Below are 18,412 nucleotides of genomic sequence, written 5' to 3' on the forward strand. Positions count from 1 at the left end.
TGGTATTAACCCTTTAGAAGCGGCGGTCAAAGCTGACTGCCGCTTCTAAAGCGAAAGTGACCCGGCTGCTCAGTCGGGCTGTTCGGGACCGCCGCCGTGAAATCGCGGTGTCCCGAACAGCTGGCAGGACACCGGGAGGGCCCTTACCTGCCTCCTCGGTGTTCGATCGGCGAATGACTGCTCCGTGCCTGAGATCCAGGCAGGAGCAGTCAAGCGCCGATAACACTGATCACAGGCGTGTTAATACACGCCTGTGATCTGTGTAAAAGATCAGTGTGTGCAGTGTTATAGGTCCCTATGGGACCTATAACACTGCAAAAAAATTTTTTTTAAAAAGTGTTAATAAAGGTCATTTAACCCCTTCACTAATAAAAGTTTGAATCACCCCCCTTTTCCCATAAAAAAAATAAAACAGTGTAAAAAAAATAAAAAATAAACATATGTGGTATCGCCGCGTGCGTAAATGTCCGAACTATAAAAATATATCGTTAATTAAACCGTACGGTCAATGGCGTACGTGCAAAAAAATTCCAAAGTCAAAAAAAGCGCATTTTTGGTCACTTTTTATACCATTAAAAAATGAATAAAAAGTGATCAAAAAGTCCGATCAAAACAAAAATCATACGGATAAAAACTTCAGATCACGGCGCAAAAAATGAGTCCTCATACCACCCTGTACGTGGAAAAATAAAAAAGTTATAAAAATAAAAAAGTTGTAGTTATGATTTTTTCCAGAAGTATGACAAAATCAAACCTATATAAGTAGGGTATCATTTTAACCGTATGGACCTACAGAATAATGATAAGGTGTCATTTTTACCGAAATATGCACTGCGTAGAAACGGAAGCCCCCAAAAGTTACAAAATGGAATTTTTTCTTCGATTTTGTCGCACAATGATTTTTTTTTCCGTTTCGCCGTGCATTTTTGGGTAAAATGACTAATGTCACTGCAAAGTAGAATTGGCGACGCAAAAAATAAGCCATAATATGGATTTTTAGGTGGAAAATTGAAAGGGATATGATTTTTAAAAGGTAAGGAGGAAAAAACGAAAGTGCAAAAACGGAAAAACCCTGAGTCCTTAAGGGGTTAAAGCTAATGGGCGATAAATTTTGCGGCAGAATTTTTTCGGGGACATTCCAGGGACACGGCCTCACAGTCTCCAAAAGCATTAGATTGTTAGGCCAGGATCACACAGCAGAGAAATTTGGAGGTGTGTTTTCTTTTAAGTGCTGATTTTTGTCAGTTTTTTGTTTTTATTTTGGGATTAAGATCAGTGCGTAAAATAAAATATTTTGCAGATTTTTTGTCCGTGTCAGGAACTGTCCAGAGCAGAAGAAGTTTGCTATGGGGATTTGCTCCTGCTCTGGACAGTTCCTCACAAGGACAGAGGTGTCAGCAGAGAGCACTGTGGTGAGACAGAAAATAACTATACAACTTCTGTAGTATACAGCAGCTGATAAGTACTGGAAGGCTTAATATTTTTAAATAGAAGTAATTTACAATTTTTTTTCACCGGAGTATCCTTTTAAGCAATAGAAAGGCAGATTTCTTTTTTATTTTTTCGAAATGAGGTATAATAGGGAGAAACTCGTCAATTTACGAAGAAAAAAAATGACAGTATAAAGTAACGAACAAGTGATGAGTGAACAATCTCCCACACTCTTGCCAGCTGGCAGCAGGTGTCAGAGGCGGGCACAAGTCTTACTGACAGCTGGTGATGCTTCCAGCCATCTATGATCAGCTTAACAACCTGCTGTCGCCAGGATCTGATTCATTTAGGTTTATTTATAGGAAAACTCATACCTTTACTAGACTCAGCTAAGCAGTGGGTGTCCAGACAAAAGCATATGTCAAAACTGGAAAGAAGGAAAAGTGGAATTTATTTTTTTTAAATGCCACAAAAAGAGGCAGAATCAGATTGGCTGCCATGGGTAACTGAACAATTGATTCATAGATGAATCCCCTGCAGTGACTTATGTCTTGGACACCTCAGACTAGGGTTTCCCAAACAGTTTCCAGTGAGTTGTTGCAAAACTACAACTGAGAGTATGCTCGGACAGCCAAAGGTTATCTAGGCATGCTGGGAGTTGTAGTTTTGCAACAGCTGGAGGAATCCTGGTTGGGAAACTGCCTCAGACACTACAGACACTCCTTTGACAGGACTTCTTTTTTATCACATATATGGCATATGTGTGACAAAAAATGGTACTTGTTTTCTTATAAGAACCCATATGTCAAAACACTTTTTCTATAATTAAAAAAAATATATATAGGGATGTATCCCATTGGTTTCTATAGACTCAATATTTGCTTAGACACATCAAGAATATCTTTTTAAATATAGGTTATGGTGCTGGGGCTTATATTGTTGGTTATGGAAACAAAAGTATACATGATGTATATACTGTATCTTTTTAGTTCGCTGATACTGCACACAGCTCTTGACTTCTGCCTATTTATATACATAAATGGGGAGACTTATCAAAACTTATGCAGAGGAAAAGCTGACCAGTTGCCCATAGCAACCAATCATAACACATCTTTCATTTTTATAAATGGCTTCTAAAAATAAAAGAAGCAATCTTATTGGTTTCATTATCTCAGCTCAGGTCCTGTAAAATCTTCCCCAAAAAGCCTGTTATTAATGGAAGAGAAGAAAGTAGACTTTTAATAAAAACTTACTTTTCAAACACACTACAACCAAGTAGTAAAAACCATACAAAACCCGATTTTCCTCTTTCTAGTAATATGAAATTAGGCTAGGGTTACATGAAGACTACAACCTCATGCGCTTACATTGGGTGAGGTGTGGCATGATGCAGGGAGAGTCATATGGCAATCTTTTGATGTGCAACCGCGTCACAGCGAAAATAGTTGCGTAGCCTTAGTCTAATGCTAGGTTCAGCCTGTAGAATTTCCTAGGGTAATTCCGAATAACAAATTACGGCTAGTATTTCCTGTACGGCAGAATCCCATTGGTGTCAGTGGGATTCCGCTGCACAGTCCACATTACATAATTTCAGTGGTAGATCTGAATCAGTCAGCACTAGGTCCGCGTAGATATTGCCGTCCCCACAGACAGCAATGTATTCCACGTGAAAATTGCTGAATGTATGACCGAGATCATTCTTTCAGCGAAATCCACATGTAATACTTTGCCGTCTATGGGGACAGCAATGTCCGTGTGTACATAGTGCCGACTGACTTAGTTGGTACCAGGCGCCCTCAGAATTTCCTGCCAGAATATTTTTGGCCAAACACTTTTCAATCTGAAAAATCAGGGAATGATCACATTCAAGGACCTTTTTCATGCGTCCATTTAGATCACTATTTTGGCAGCCTATATTACAGATTTGTTTTGCACTTTGTCTTGCACCACTCTTACTACTTTTCAAACATGTTTTCTGAATTGTACACGAAGGGGTGGGGCCTCCTATGTCCAAATAAATTTACTACCATTTATACTTAATGGGCCTCATAAACAAAGCTATTAAACAGTAAAACTGTGTTTGTTGCCCCTAGCAACCCATCAAAGGACAGGTTTCATTTTATCAAAGCAATTTAAGAAATGAAAGCTCAGCTCTGATTGGTTGCTATGGGAAAAGAGTTTTCGTTTTAGTTAACTAACAGACAAATAATAATGGATATGCCATCTATTCCCACTAAACAGAAACAATAGGTGCACATGTATCACTCGTCTGCACTGTTATTACAATCTATGGTAATTCATTCTAATGTAACATTTCTGCTTTTTTGTGCCTGATTTCCTGTTGTGATGAGAAACGATTACATCAATGCTGTTCAGGCTGATGATATGAATATTCCAGTCCCGCTCCTCTAGATCTGCATAATATCCAATATAATGTACTGTATGGTAGCAGTGGTCATGTCTATAGATCAGTAAAGATCATATAATAGACTCATTTTGTGATACATTTTATGTTCGGTCCAGAAGGTGTAGGGCGCTGCCATACAGGCTCTGCTGGGTGCTGTTCCCTCCCCTATATGTGAATACAGCATCTGATGGAGCATGACACCTAAAAAGGCAAAGAACCATTAGGGCAGTGGTTCTGAACCGGGGTTCGATCGAACCCTAGGGGTTCGGTGAGGCAGTCTCCGGGGTTTGGCGGGGAGGCCCGCCGGGTGTTTTTGCCTCGGGACATCCCTGTGTTCCGGAAGATGCTTTCGGAACACAGGGATGCCTCTGCTAAGCCAGGGACGTCACGTGGGGGGACTATACTGCCTACCTAATGTGGGGGACTATACTGCCAACGTAATGTGGGGGACTATATTGCCAACGTAATGTGGGGGACTATATTGCCCCTAATGTGGGGGAACATACTGCCAACCTAATGTGGGGGAACATACTGCCGGCCTAATGTGGAGAACTATACTGCCAACCTAATGTGGGGGAACATACTGCCAGCCTAATGTGGGGGAACTATACTGCCAACCTAATGTGGGGGAACATACTGCCGGCCTAATGTGGAGAACTATACTGCCAACCTAATGTGGGGGACTATATTGCACCTAAAGTGGGGGGGACATACTGCCAACCTAATGTGGGGGACTATATTGCACCTAATGTGGGGGAACATACTGCCAGCTTAATGTGGGGGACTATATTGCACCTAATGTGGGGGAACATTCTGCCAGCCTAATGTGGGGGAACTACAACCTAATGTGGGGGGGGTCTATACTGCCAAGCTAATGTGGGGGGGGGAACTATGCTGCCAACCTAATGTGGGGGGGAACTGTGTTGCCTACCTAATGTGGGGGGAGCTGTGCTGCATTCTTAAAGGGGTAGTCCACTAATAAGATATAAGTGAGCATAGGAATTTGTTCTTTTTTTTAAACTATAGTCCGGCCCTCCAACGGTCTGAGGGACCGTGAACTCGCCCCCTGTTTAAAAAGTTTGAGGAACCCTGCATTAGGGCCTAATGTGTGGGTGAACACTGCCTGCTCCTAACGTTTTGGTGTCAACAAATGGTAACATACCCTATTATTGCTAAGAAAGCTCTGGAGATTTTCATACCGTTTGTTACAATATATCTTTGCGAGCAATCCTTTTCCAGGATGTTGGACATAAAAAGAAAGAAAAGGAACAGACTTTGTTGCGAAAATGACATGAGAGTGGCACTTGCCAAGGTAAAGCCGCGCATTTCTGAACTGGTCTCTGAAAGACAACAGCAGAAGTCACACTGATTAGCAGTGAATATCAGGGATGTGGAATTTCTATCGCCCGACGCCCCGGACTAGCAGTTTTGGGCGCCGGGCAGGTGAACTTGCTTCGGGCAAGCAGGGCCCGACCTGACAAGTGCGGCGGATCTGCAGTCTGTATGGAGCGGGCAGGAGTCGGGAGCCCGCTCCATACAGACTGCAGATCCGAAGCAGAGTAGGGGAGATGAGAAGCTGTGTATGTCTCTCTCTCCCCTGCTCTGCAGACGTGCGGGGGTAGATGAGGGGGCGTGGCTTCTTGCTCCCCGTGCAGACCTGCGTCCTCTGCCTTCACTCCCCCCAGCTGTAGCTTCGGAGAGCTGAGGGGAGGAGGCACGTCTGCACGGGCAGACTGTATGCGGCGCTCTGCAGTATGTATGGAGCGGGCTCGGGATTCCTGCCCGCTCCATACTCTGCAGCCCCCGGCTGTTCTCAGTAGCCGGGGGCCGCCGCTAATAGCCAGCATGCGGCGATCGCCGCGGCTGGCTATTAACCCTTTAGATCGCGGGACGGAGCACAAGGCATTAAGATGGAGGGGGAGAGGGATAATGGCGGGGGGGGGGTAATAAAGCACAAGGCATTGAAATTTTAAGTCTTGTGCTTTATTACTCCCCTCTCCCCTTCCATCTTAATCCCCTTGCACCATTCCCCCCTTCCTCTGATCCCCCTTTTGCCATATGCGATAATAATGGCACAAGGGGATTAATATGGAGGGGGGAAAATGACAAAAGGGGATCAGAGGGAGGGGGGAATAATGACACAAGGGGATTAATATGGAGGAGGGGGGGTTGATTATCCCCCCCCCCCTCCATCTTAATCCCCTTGTGCTATTATTATCCGATATGGCAAAAGGGGATCAGAGGGAGGGGGGAATTATCAACCCCCCCCCCCTCCATATTAATCCCCCTGTATCATTATTCCCCCCTCCATCTTAATCCCTGTGTTCCATATTGGATAATAATGGCACAAGGGGATAAAGATGGAGGGGGAATAATGGTAAAAGGGAATCAGAGGGAGGTGGGAATTGTGGGACAGGGGTAGTAAGACGGAGGGGGAATAATAGCACAAGGGGATTAAGATGGAGAAGGGATGCATTAGTATAAAGGTAAGAACACGCCTTTTGTCTGCGGGTACCACTCGCTCGCAAGTTCCGGGTGAGGGGGTACCCGTGGACATACTTTTAGGCCTTGGGGGGTACGGTCACCGAAAAGGTTGAGAACCACTGGTCTAAAGGGACATGTGAATGCTCCCTGGTGGGCTAGGGGGGTGGATCACCCCTCCCCCCCCGCAGCGCGATTGCAGGGGGGCGATCCACTATGGAGGTAGCCGGAGAACTTACCTCTGCTTCCTCCTGTCCCGGCTCTGTCATTGATAGATCCTGGCTGGACCAGGCTCTATCAATGGATCACAGAGCTCACAGATTAATAGAGTTCAATAGAATCTATTCATCTGTCTGAGGAATCTAATGATTCCTCATAAGTCTAATAAAGTGTAAAAGAAAAAAAAAAGTTTTAATAAAAGTTTGAAAGACACCCAGTGGTCTTCAAACTGTGCCCCTCCAGATGTTACAAAACTACAATTCCCAGCATGCCCGGACAGCCGTTGGCTGTCCGGGCATGCTGGGAGTTGTAGTTTTGCAACATCTGGAGGGCCACAGTTTGAAGACCGCTGCATTAACCCCTTCCATGTTAAAAGTTCAAATCACCCCCTTTTCCTATATAAAAACATGCAAACATAATAAAAATAAACATATTTGGTATCGCTTCGTGTGTAATTGTGCAACCTATTAAAATATAACATTATGTATCCCGTACGGTAAATGTAATAAAAATACCAAACCACAGATTTGCAATTTTTATAATATCCCAGAAAAAAAAAGTTAAAAAGCGATTAAAAAGTCAAATCAATACCAAAATGGTACCGATACAAAAAACAGATTATGGCGCAAAAAATGAGCCCTCATACAGCCTGGAATGCGGAAAAAAAAATAAAGCTACAGGGGTTAAAAAATGGCAATTAAAAAAATTAGAAAAAGTTCAGAATTAGTAAAACATGACGAAAACAATATAAATCTGGGATTGCTGTAATCAGGCGGCCTAAAGTAAAAAACTAACATGTTACCTCAACCACAAAGTAAATGGCGCAGAAAAGAAAAACACCAAATCTGCAAAATTATCTTTTACTATTTCAATTTCACTTCCCTAAATATATATATATATTTTTTGGTTCAGAGAATACGTTATTGAAAAATTAAAAGGTATCATTATAGTAGGTATTTATGGCTATTATAGGGCGAGGAGGAAGAAATCAGAGCGTAAAAGCGAAAATTGGCCCGGACAAGTGGATCGTCATGAGGGACAAGTAGATTTTGCTCCATTTTAGTCCCGTGGACAAGTAGTTTTTTATAAAATTTCCACACCCCTGGAATATTCATTATGTTTTTGTGTGAAAATCCCGTTTTCATAGTTTTGTTCTTTGTTCTTAATGGTTTTGTTCATTTTGAGCACCTATGTATAAATATATACTTAAATATATACCTCCTATGTTTTGAATTTGAAAAAAATCATATTTTATTTGTCCAATTAAGAGGAGTTCGGTGAATGCGCATATGAAACTGGTGGGGTTCAGTACCTCCAACAAGGTTACGAATCACTGCATTAGGGTCTATTCACATGGCAGAATTTCGCCTGAAATGAAAACCCCTTACACTTCTATGGGTTTCTGCACTCCCGTTGACAGAATTTCGCTAGCGGAAGTGTCAACGGGAGTGTGGAAACTCCCGGCGGAAATTCTGCCTCAAATAAAGCCCATAAACTTCTATGGGATTCCGCACTCCCATTCAACCTATGGAATCCCATAAAAGTCTATGGGCTTTAATTTGAGATGGAATTCCGCAAGCGGAAATTCTGCCGTGTGAATAGACCCTTTGGGTCTATTCACACGGGCGGAATTTCCGCTTGCGGAATTCTGCCTTAAATAAAAGCCCAATAGACTTCTATGGGATTCCACACTTCTGAATTTCTGCATGCAAAATTTCTGCACCAATTCCACGCAAAATCCGCCCAAACCAGAAAGCACCCAAGGAAGCGGAATTGGTGCAGAAATTCCACCCGTGTGAATAGACCCTTAGGCCCTATTCACTCGGCAGAATTTCCTCAAGTGGAATCCCGCTTGAGGAATTCCTCCTCAAATGAAAGCCCAATACACTTCTATGCGAGTCCACACTCCCATTCACACCTCTGCAGAATCTGATTGGTTGCCATGGGAAACTGCACCACTCTTCCACTACACGTGAGAAATATTGTACCATGCGCATGGCATAAATGCATATGCATTCTTCGAATCAGCTGCAAAAGTAAAATTGGAGCACTAAAATATAGAAAACCAAAACACAAAATCATAAGACATCTACGAAGATAACAAAAATCACCAAAAAATTTAAAATTAGGGATCATTGGGATTAAACTATATTATTTTTTATATATTGTCAGACTAGATTACCCATCAGATTCAAGCTAAAATTCATTTTAAACGTAAACTCCACTGTGTCGTCTTGTGTGTCCCAAAAAATTGCTAAAAGGCTTTAGATTGGATTTATGCCAGATCTGACATTTCAGCGTATTTTCTGTTGAGGAGACTTTTTTGAGACTTTCCCATAAATGTCGCAGTTGATACATTCCTGACCACTGCATTTCATCCTCTATTGTAGACCACTATACCATTTCTGAGGAGAAAGGCTCTAAAGAAAAAGTCTCAACTAAAACGTCTGAGAGACAAATATTGACAGCCTAATGCTGCATTCACATCTCGTATTTGCAATACGGTTGTCGTATCCGGTTTCAGCAAAACATATTGAGCCGTATTCCAAACCGTATGCATAGACATTACATTGACATCCATATGACAACCGGAGCATCCGGTTGCGTACGTTTTGCTTCGTTTACGGTTGCATGCGGGTTTTTTTTTTCCGCACACAAAACCGTAGTCTACTACGGTTTGAAGTCCGGTTGAAAAAACGTATCCAACCTGTATACGGTTATTTTAAAATGGAGTTCTATGGCAACCGTATTGAACCGTATATGCATACGGTTACATCCGGTTTGCACAATACAGTTTTTATTTTATTAATTTTTTGGGGAAATCCAATAAAAAAAAAAAAAAAGAACTTTATTTAAAATGTTGACAAACATAAAACCGTATCCATTTTTTTTCAAGGAAAACGTATTAAAACGTATGCAAACGGACATTCGTTTTCAAACCGTATACGGTTTAAAAACGTGAGGCGGCATATACGGTTGCATACGTTTCGGTCCGGTTTGGAGACATACTTTTTTTTGTATAGAAACGGGATACAGGACCCGTATTGCAAAAACGAGATGTGAATGCAGCCTAAACCAGTGGTCCCCAAACCGTGGCCCTTCAGATGTTGCAAAACTACAACTCCCAGCATGCATGGACAGCCGTTGGCTGTCCAGGCATGCTGGGAATTGTAGTTTTGCAACATCTGGAGGGCCACGGTTTGGGGACCACTGGTCTAAACAGTTTGATAAATCTCCCCCGTTGTTCATGTATGAATAACTGTCCTCCCATCTGCTAGCTGCTGAGGTATGATTTTCCAATACATTCTACTAGTAACAATCCCACTGGTCATGCAGGAACTTGTAGTTCTACTCCTACTTAATAAATGCTGCTACTTGCCTCAAATATAACAACTCAGTTCAATTATAGCGCATAACACAATACGGGCACCTATATACATGGCGTTCCTCACAGGTAGAGGCGCTAGAGCTTTCCACACAGTGTGCACAGAAGCTGTAGTTCAGAGAAGCCCACCAGACAACGTACGGAGTATTCGCTCATTCTCACCTGTTGTATTCGGGGGTTTCGGTTCTGGAATCACGTGATTCACCCCTCTGTTCCCCGGTTACTGACAGTGTGTGAGACTCGTCTCCCAGGTAACAGCAAGCGCTATGTGGGCGGGACGGAGTGACGTCCGTTCACAGCTCCAAATATGGCAGGGAGCAGGACAACCGCCGGTGACTGGCAGCAGTGCTGTTTCCAGAGGGGAGTGTTGCTGAGTCTTCGGCAGATGATAACACTGTGACTACGGTAGATGTTTTTTCCTCGTAGGCTAAAGGACCTGTGATGACGTCATACACATGTGACCAACCTCTTGTGAGGGCGGAGCAGAAGAGAGAAGCACGTGTCTGCATAGGTTTCCTGGGCTGTGGTGTAACCAGGAATAGGTAACAGCACCACAGCCTTTGGCTGTCTGGGCATGCTGGGAGTTGTAGTTTTGCAACATCTGGAGGGCCACAGTTTGGAGACCACTGTGCAGTGGTCTCCAATCTGTGCTCTTCTAGATGTTGCAAAACTACAACTCTCAGCATGCCTTGACAGTCCAGGAATGCTGGGAGTTGTACTTCTGTAACATGTGGCCTTTCAGATGTTGCAAAACTACAACTCCCAGCAGCATGCCTGGGCAGTCTCGGCATGCTGGGAGCTGTAGTTTTGCAACATCTGGAGTGCTAACAGTTTGGAGACTCCTGTACAGTGTTGTCCAAACTGTAGCCCTTCAGATGTTGCAAAACTACAACTCACAGCATGTCTGGACATGCTTGGAGTTGAAGTTTTACAACATCTGGAGGGCTACAAATTGGACACCACTATAAAGTGGTCTCCAAACTGTTCTCCTCCAGTTGTTGCATAACTACAACTCCCAACATGCTCTTCGGTTGTCTGGGCATGCTGGGAGTTGTAGTTTTGCAACAACTGTAGGCACACTGGTTGGGAAACATTGTCTGTTACCTAACTCAGTGTTTCACAACCAGTGTGCCTCCAGCTGTTGCAAACTACAACTCCCAGTTCCTCCAGCTGTTGCAAACTACAACTCCCAGCATGCACAATGTACATGCTCCGAGTTGTAGTTTTGCAACAGCTGGAGGCACACTGATTGTGAAACACTGAGATAAGTAACAAACTCCTAGTGTTTTGTAACCAGTGTTCCTCCAGCTGCTGCATAACCCCCAGCATGCACGGACAGCAAAAGGGCATGCTGAGAGTTGTTTTGCGACAGCTGGATGTTTGCCCCACCCCCCCCATGTGAATGTACACATGGGCGGGGGTTTATAGTGAGTTTCTCGCTTCTGTAGCTCAAACTCCCAGCAGGAAACTCGCTGTAAACCCCCGCCCATGTGAATGTACCCTAAAAACACTTCACTACACTAACACAAAATAAACAGTAAAACACTGCATATACATATACCCCTACACAGTTACCTCTCGTCCCGTCCCCCCCCAAATAAAAATGAAAAATTTATGGTACAGCACTGTTGCCAAAATGGAGCCTCCAGCTGTTGCAAAACAACAACTCGCAGTATTGCCGGACAGCCATTGACTGTCCAGGCATGCTGGGAGTTTTGCAACAGCTGGAGGCACCTTGTTTGGGAAACACTGCCGTAGGGTAATTTTGGTATCGGAGGCAAGTCTAATTCTTGCATCCGGCTCCGTCCTTATGCAAATCCCTAATTTAGGCCTCAAATGCGCATGGCGCTCTCTCACTTTGGAGCCCTGTCGTATTTCAAGGCAAAAGTTTAGGGACACATATGGGGTATTTCTGTACTTGGGAGAGATAATTTTGGGTGTCTTTTTCTCCTTTCACCCCTTAAGAAAAGGTAAAGTTGGGGTCTACTCCAGCATGTTATTGTAAAAAAAAATTACATTTTTTACACTAACATGCTGGTGTTGCCCCATACTTTTCATTTTCACAAGAGGTAAAATGAAAAAAAGACCTCCACAATTTCTCCCGAGTACGGAAATGCCCCATATGTGGACGTAAAATGCTCTGCGGTCGCACAACAAGGAGTGAGAGCGCACTATGTACATTTGAGGGGTTTTGCACAGGGGTGGCTGATTGTTACAGCGGTTCTGACATTAAAAAAATCAGATCGCCGGGGTCCCGCTGCTGGGAACCCCCGGAATCTCGGCTGCAGCATCCACCTGTACCACTTCCACCTCACACTGGCATTGCTTGTGGCTTCGGATCCCGACCACAATGGCGGAAGAGCGTGACGTCACGACTCCGCCTCGTGTGACGTCACGCCCTGCCCCTCAATGCAAGTCTATGGGAGGTCCGTCACGCCCCCTCCCATAGACTTGCATTGAGGGGGCGGGGCGTGACATCACACGGGGCAGAGTTGTGACGTCACGCTCGTCCGCCATTGTGGTCGGGATCCGAAGCCTCCAGCGTTGCCGGTGTGAGGTGGAAGCCCTACAGGTGGGTGCTGCAGCTGAGATCCCGGGGGTCCCCAGGGGGTCCTTTGGATAGGTGATAAGATGTCTAGAGGTGCGGAGTACCCCTTCAACACCCCACAGGTGAATTTTTAAGTTGGACGTAAACATGAAAAAAAAAAATTGTCACTAAAATACTGGTGTTATCCCAAAAAGCCCCCCAAAATTTGTAACCCAATTTCTTCTGAGTATGGAAATACCCCAATGGATGTGGATGTAAAGTGCTCTGCGGCTCACTACAATGCTCAGAACTGGGCTTTTGGAGAAAGAATGTCTGTAATTGAAGGCCATGTGCATTTACAAAGCCCCCATGGTGCCAGAACAATGGACCCCCCCACACGTGACCCCATTTTGGAAACTACTCCCCAAACGTAATGTTATAAGGGTACAGTGAGCATTTACGGCCCACAGGTGTCTGACAGATTTTCTGAACAGTGGTCTGTGAAAATCAAAAATTACATTTTTCATTTGCAGAGCCCACTGTTCCAAAGATCTGTCAAATGACAGTGGGGTGTAAATGCTCATTGCACCCCTTTTAACATTCTGTGGGGGTGTAATTTCCGAAATAGGGTCCCATGTGGGGGGGGGGTCCACTGTTCTGGCACCATGGGGGCTTTGTAAATGCACATGGCCCCGACTTCTATTCCAAACAAATTCTCTCCAAAAGCCCAATGGCGCTCCTTCTCTTCTGAGCATTGTAGTTCATCCGCAGAGCACATTACATCCACATATGGGGTATTTCCATACTCAGAATAAATGGGGTTACAAATTTTGGGAGGATTTTTCTCCTATTACCCCTTGTGAAAATGAAAACTTTGGGGTAACACCAGCATTTTAGTGGAAAAAAATTTCACTTACACATCCAACTTTAACGAAAAGTCATCAAACACCTGTGAGGTGTTAAGGTGTACCCCTTGTTACGTTCCTTGAGGGGTTTAGTTTCCAAAATAGTATGCCATGTGTTTTTTTTTTTTTTTTTTTTTGCTGTTCTGGCATCATAGGGGCTTCCTAAATGTGACATGCCCCAAAAACCATTTCAGAAAAACTCACTCTCCAAAATCCCATTGTCGCTCCTTCCCTTCTGAGCCCTCTAGTGCACCCACTTTACGTACACATATGAGGTATTTCCTTACTCGAGAGAAATTGTGTTACAAAATTTAGGAAGAGTTCTCTCCTTTTACCCCTTGTAAAAATTCGAAAACTGGGTCTACAAGAACATGCGAGTGTAAAAAATGAAGATTTAGAATTTTCTCCTTCACTTTGCTGCTATTCCTGTGAAACACCTAAAGGGTAAACACACTTTCTGAATGTCATTTGGAAAGAAAGGAAGCACCTAAAAAACGGGGGTTCTGTCTTCCGAGCGCTACTGTTGTTGTGACATTACATCAAGATTCCAATGGGTACACAGGATTCTTTTTATTGGAACATAAAAAGTTGCAACTGAACAACGCGTTTTGGCGTGTTCTCACGCCTTCCTCAGGTCCACAACAATAGCTGTAAAAATATACATATATACATATACATGTTTGAAGATAAAAAAGGTAACAATTTTTAAAACAATTTTTTAAAAGAATCATATTTGTGCCATATATGAACAAGGTAAATAAAATAATAAAACCAAAACACGATTCTTTCAGAGGACATCTTCTTATTTAGGTAGGTGATCTTATGACTCGCTGACATGATATGTAGCTTGTTTCAGAAATTCCATAGAGCACTGTTGGTTAGAGTATGGATAGGTGTCCAAAATATGCTAGTATGTGCGTGGCATGGCGGCATATAGATATGATAAAGTGGAGAGAGGGCTGGATGTCATTATATCTGGGGCAGGACCAAGGTGGGTGTTCTTATATGCAGTGTCCGGATAGGTAACTGATTGTGAGGTTACTGGATGAAATTTTTTTTATGAAGAGTGGACATAGAAAAGGTATTGGAAGGAACAAAGTAATTACTTTTAGAGTGTCCTGTTCAGGATTTCCTGTGTGCTGACAGCAGCCACATGGTTTGGCGTGCCGTCTTTTTATCAGGCAGCCGAACGCACGCGGAGGATCAAAGGCTTCCGGTCATGCGCACTGGCTTGTGTGCATGTCGGGAGAAAATTCCATGAATGCGCATTGCGAAAGTAATTTGCATGCGCATGCCGTGTTTAGTATGTAGACCTTGGTGCGCATATTGCGCTGTGTGACAGGACAGTTGAATTGAATTGGTGGAATGGGGAAGTAATGAAGAATGGTGGCAGGGGATGGTGTGGGATGGGAGAAGGTGTGTGTGAGGGAGGGGAAGGGGTAAAGGGGTGATCTGGACAGGGCTGAGGGGGGGGGGGGGGGAGGAAACGAAGGTCGACCTGTCAGCGATTCATATGATCACCTACCTAAATAAGAAGTCGTCCTCTGAAAGAATCGTGTTTTGGTTTTATTTACTTTGTTCCTATATGGCACAAATATTATTTTTAGTGGACCTCACATTGTTTTAAAGACATCTTCTTCCTTACCTGTTGTTACATTTTTTATCTTCAAACATGTATATATGTATATTTTTACATGTAGAGAAGGTGGAGGACAACACTTGGTCCCAGCTGCTGTGCAAGTGATCATTCGGATAACCAGTCCAGAGTATCGACATTCAAGCAAAATTGTAAACCAACCAGAAAAGAAGATACACAATCCAGCGCACACCCATGAAAACCTTTTGCTGGTCAGTTATAAGGACAAGAGAGATGTCCTTATGCTCACCACAATTCATGGGAACGGCAGCACCCCTGTCCGAGGTACCGAGGGACCGGTCCTCAAGCCCAATTGTATTCTGGACTACAATCGGTATATGGGGGAGTTGATCTTTCTGATCAAGTCCTCAAGCCATATGATGCCATGCGGAAAACACGGAAATGGTACCAAAAAGTTTCTGTCTACATGGTACAGGTTGCCATGTACAACTCTTTTGTACTGTCCCAGTACACTGGAAACACAAGGACATTCCTGCAGTTTCTAGAAGTAGGTCTAAAGACCCCCTCCGCCAAGGAGGGGGTCAGAGCACCTCTGAAACTGTGAGCCCCCGGATCTGGGACGATTCCAGAAAAAATGCAGAGTGTGTCACATGAGGGGGACTCTGAAGGATACCACCACTCAGTGTGACACTTGCCCCGATCATCTGGGCCTCTGCATTAAAAACTGCTTCACGGAGTATCACACTTCCATGGAGCATTACATTTTTAATCCTTCTCCCTAATTTTAATTCCCCAGAATTCGATGCCAATGTACCAGTCCAGAGTACATTGTCTTCCAAATTTTAGAACCAAAACACCCCCCCCCCCCCCCCCCCGAAAAAAAAATCCCAAAACCTCTTTCCTAATACCCCTGATATCTCTTTTTCCCCCCAAAAAATGGGCCATGGGACACAGAGTCAACAGCATTGGGGGTTTGCAGTTGCCTCAAATGCGCAGCGCTCTCTCCCCACTTGAGCGTGGTACGCATTTGAGGTAACAGAATAGGGACGGCCACACACATCAAATTCCCAGAATGATGAATCAGAGCATAGGGTTTGGGGCGGGCATAATTTTTTACGTTCGGCTATACTCTGGGTCATCATGCTGGGAATTGGCATATCAATATTAAAAATGGAATTTTCATCCTCCCCCCGCCCCAAGCTACACCTCATCTATTCCTGGAAAATAAATTTAGCCCTATACACCTTCCCTAGGGGGTGTACTGTTTGTAATAGGCTAACATGTGGGTGTTCCTTTCTTGTATTTTCCTCTGAATGTATGTAACTGTTAGGTTCGTAAGAAACAGCGGCCTCAAATGCGAAGAGTTCTCGCTCATGAACTCTGTCGTATTTCCAGGCGACAATTCGAAGTCACATGTTAGTTGTTCCCAGAAAGATGAAGCAGAGCATAGGTTGAAAATTGCAATTTTCAAAAGCTACCCTTCATCTATTCCTGGAAAATAAATTTAGGAAACACCCGTGCGTTCAAAATGTCCTCTATAGCTGTATACCCATTCCTCGGGGGTACTTTCTGTAATGGTGTCACATGTGGGTGTTTCATTCTTGCATTTTCCTCTGAATGTATGTTACCGTCAGCTACTGATATGCCATAGGCCTCAAATGCAAACAGACCTCTATGACTTCTGAGCCTTGTTGTGCGCCCGCCCAACACGTTACCCCATGTGTGGATGTGTTTCTATAGTCAGGAGAAAAAGCCCTCCAAAATTTGTAACCCAATTTCTCCAATTACCCCTTGTATAAAACTAGGTAACCCCAGCATTTTAGTGTAAAAAAATCTAATTTTTCATTTTATAGCCCATTGTTCAAAAAAAAAAAAAAACTGTGAGGTATAAGTACTCACCGTACCCCTTCTTACCTTCCTTGAGGGGTTTAGTTTCAAAATTGTGGTCACTTGCCGGGTTTTTTTTTTTAGATTTTACGTCAGAACCTCAACCATTGCAGTGCAAAGCACCACTTTAGGCCTCAAATCTCATCGGTGCTGTCTCACTCCTAAGCCCTGTTTTGCACCTGCATAGTGCTTTACTGCCATATATGGGGTATATCCATATTCTGGATTTACCACTATGTTAAAGTAGAATATGTCACGAAAAAACAGTCTCGGAATCAGAATAATCGGTAAAAGCATCCCAGAGTTATTAATGCATAAAGTGACAGTGGTCAGAATTGCAAAAAAGGACTCAGTCCTAAAGGTGAAAAAGGCTCAGTCCTTAAGGGGTTAAGTGCAGAATTATGTGGGGTAAAACATATCTATATATATATATATATATATATATATATATATATATATAAATATAATAAAAATTTGCGCAACATTACAAAATTGGAAAAAAGTGAAGGGGTCTAAAGACTTTACAAATGCTTTGTATAATTCTGTATTTTGGAAATGCTATAAAAGTATAAATTATTGATTGTTAATTTCTAATGATAATTTTTTTTCCCTAAGTCCTAACAGCAACAATAAGGACAGGAGGAAATGTTATAAATTAAAGGGGTTATCCAGGAATCGAAAACCAGATCTGATTTCTTTTAAATATATTACCTACAAGCCTAGCGGCTAATCAAAACTCAATTACCGGTATGTAACCTACAAAAAATTAGCCCAGAAAAATTATGTAACCAACATCACTTTATTAATCACAAATCAATAACAATAGGTAGAAAAAAAACCATAAAAAATACCCACCCTTAAAATGCCCCCCCACCCCCCACACACACAAAAGGCAGGATGTGGGGAACCTAATACATAAGTATAGATGATATATAGTGTTCCTATCAGCATGCTGTTATACAATATACATATCAAGTACTGTACCTGTCGGTAACATGCTGAATACGTCCCCAAACACTCCTGCCACCTCGACACGTGTTTCGGGCAAATCCCTTTCTCAAGAGGCTCATGGGAGTGAGGAACTGATGGCCCTTTATGCTACCGCCCTCCAATGGCGCATGAGAGTGGTCCAAACGCCGCGCGGCTTCCAGGCGGCGTCACTGGCGGAAGTATGTCATAATGACAACATCCGCCAGTCTTGACTGCCGAACGAAAGACCACACCACGCCGGAATCACGCGCATGCGCACCGGGCAATACATAGTTGTAATAGACGAGCGCCACAAGGGGGAGTTATTCAGCATCTCACCAACAGGTTAACAAATCAGGAGGAAACATATATAATGCACAAACATGTATGAACTCTAAATCAATTGATGACACCCATAATCTATTAATGACAATAATAATAGATTAACTAGATATTGATGTGACATGCAAAAACTAATAAATAATTATAAATAATAAATAATAAACAGAGAAAAAAAATTATATATAAATAAAAAATGATAAATAATAATAAAAAATATATAATACAAAACATATAAAAAATAAAAATATTAAAAAATAATAAA

General features: G+C 43.0%; 1 protein-coding gene across 9 annotated transcripts in view; it reads right to left on the bottom strand.

The window, feature by feature from the left end:
* The window catches only part of MAK (male germ cell associated kinase), a 69,948-nt gene extending 59,578 nt beyond the window's left edge, over nucleotides 1–10,370 (bottom strand). For 7 of the 9 annotated variants that reach the window (XM_056521149.1, XM_056521151.1, XM_056521150.1 and 4 more), the window contains exon 1: nucleotides 10,086–10,370. The gene's annotated coding sequence lies outside the window, so the exon portion shown is untranslated. Of the gene's footprint in view, nucleotides 1–1,805; nucleotides 1,859–10,085 lie in introns of all 9 variants that reach the window. The other 2 variants (XM_056521145.1, XM_056521153.1) reach the window with 2 other exon arrangements.
* Nucleotides 10,371–18,412: the final 8,042 nt, after the last annotated feature.

The sequence above is a fragment of the Hyla sarda genome, chromosome 5 (assembly GCF_029499605.1).
Source record: "Hyla sarda isolate aHylSar1 chromosome 5, aHylSar1.hap1, whole genome shotgun sequence".
Classification (NCBI taxonomy): Eukaryota; Metazoa; Chordata; class Amphibia; order Anura; family Hylidae; genus Hyla; species Hyla sarda.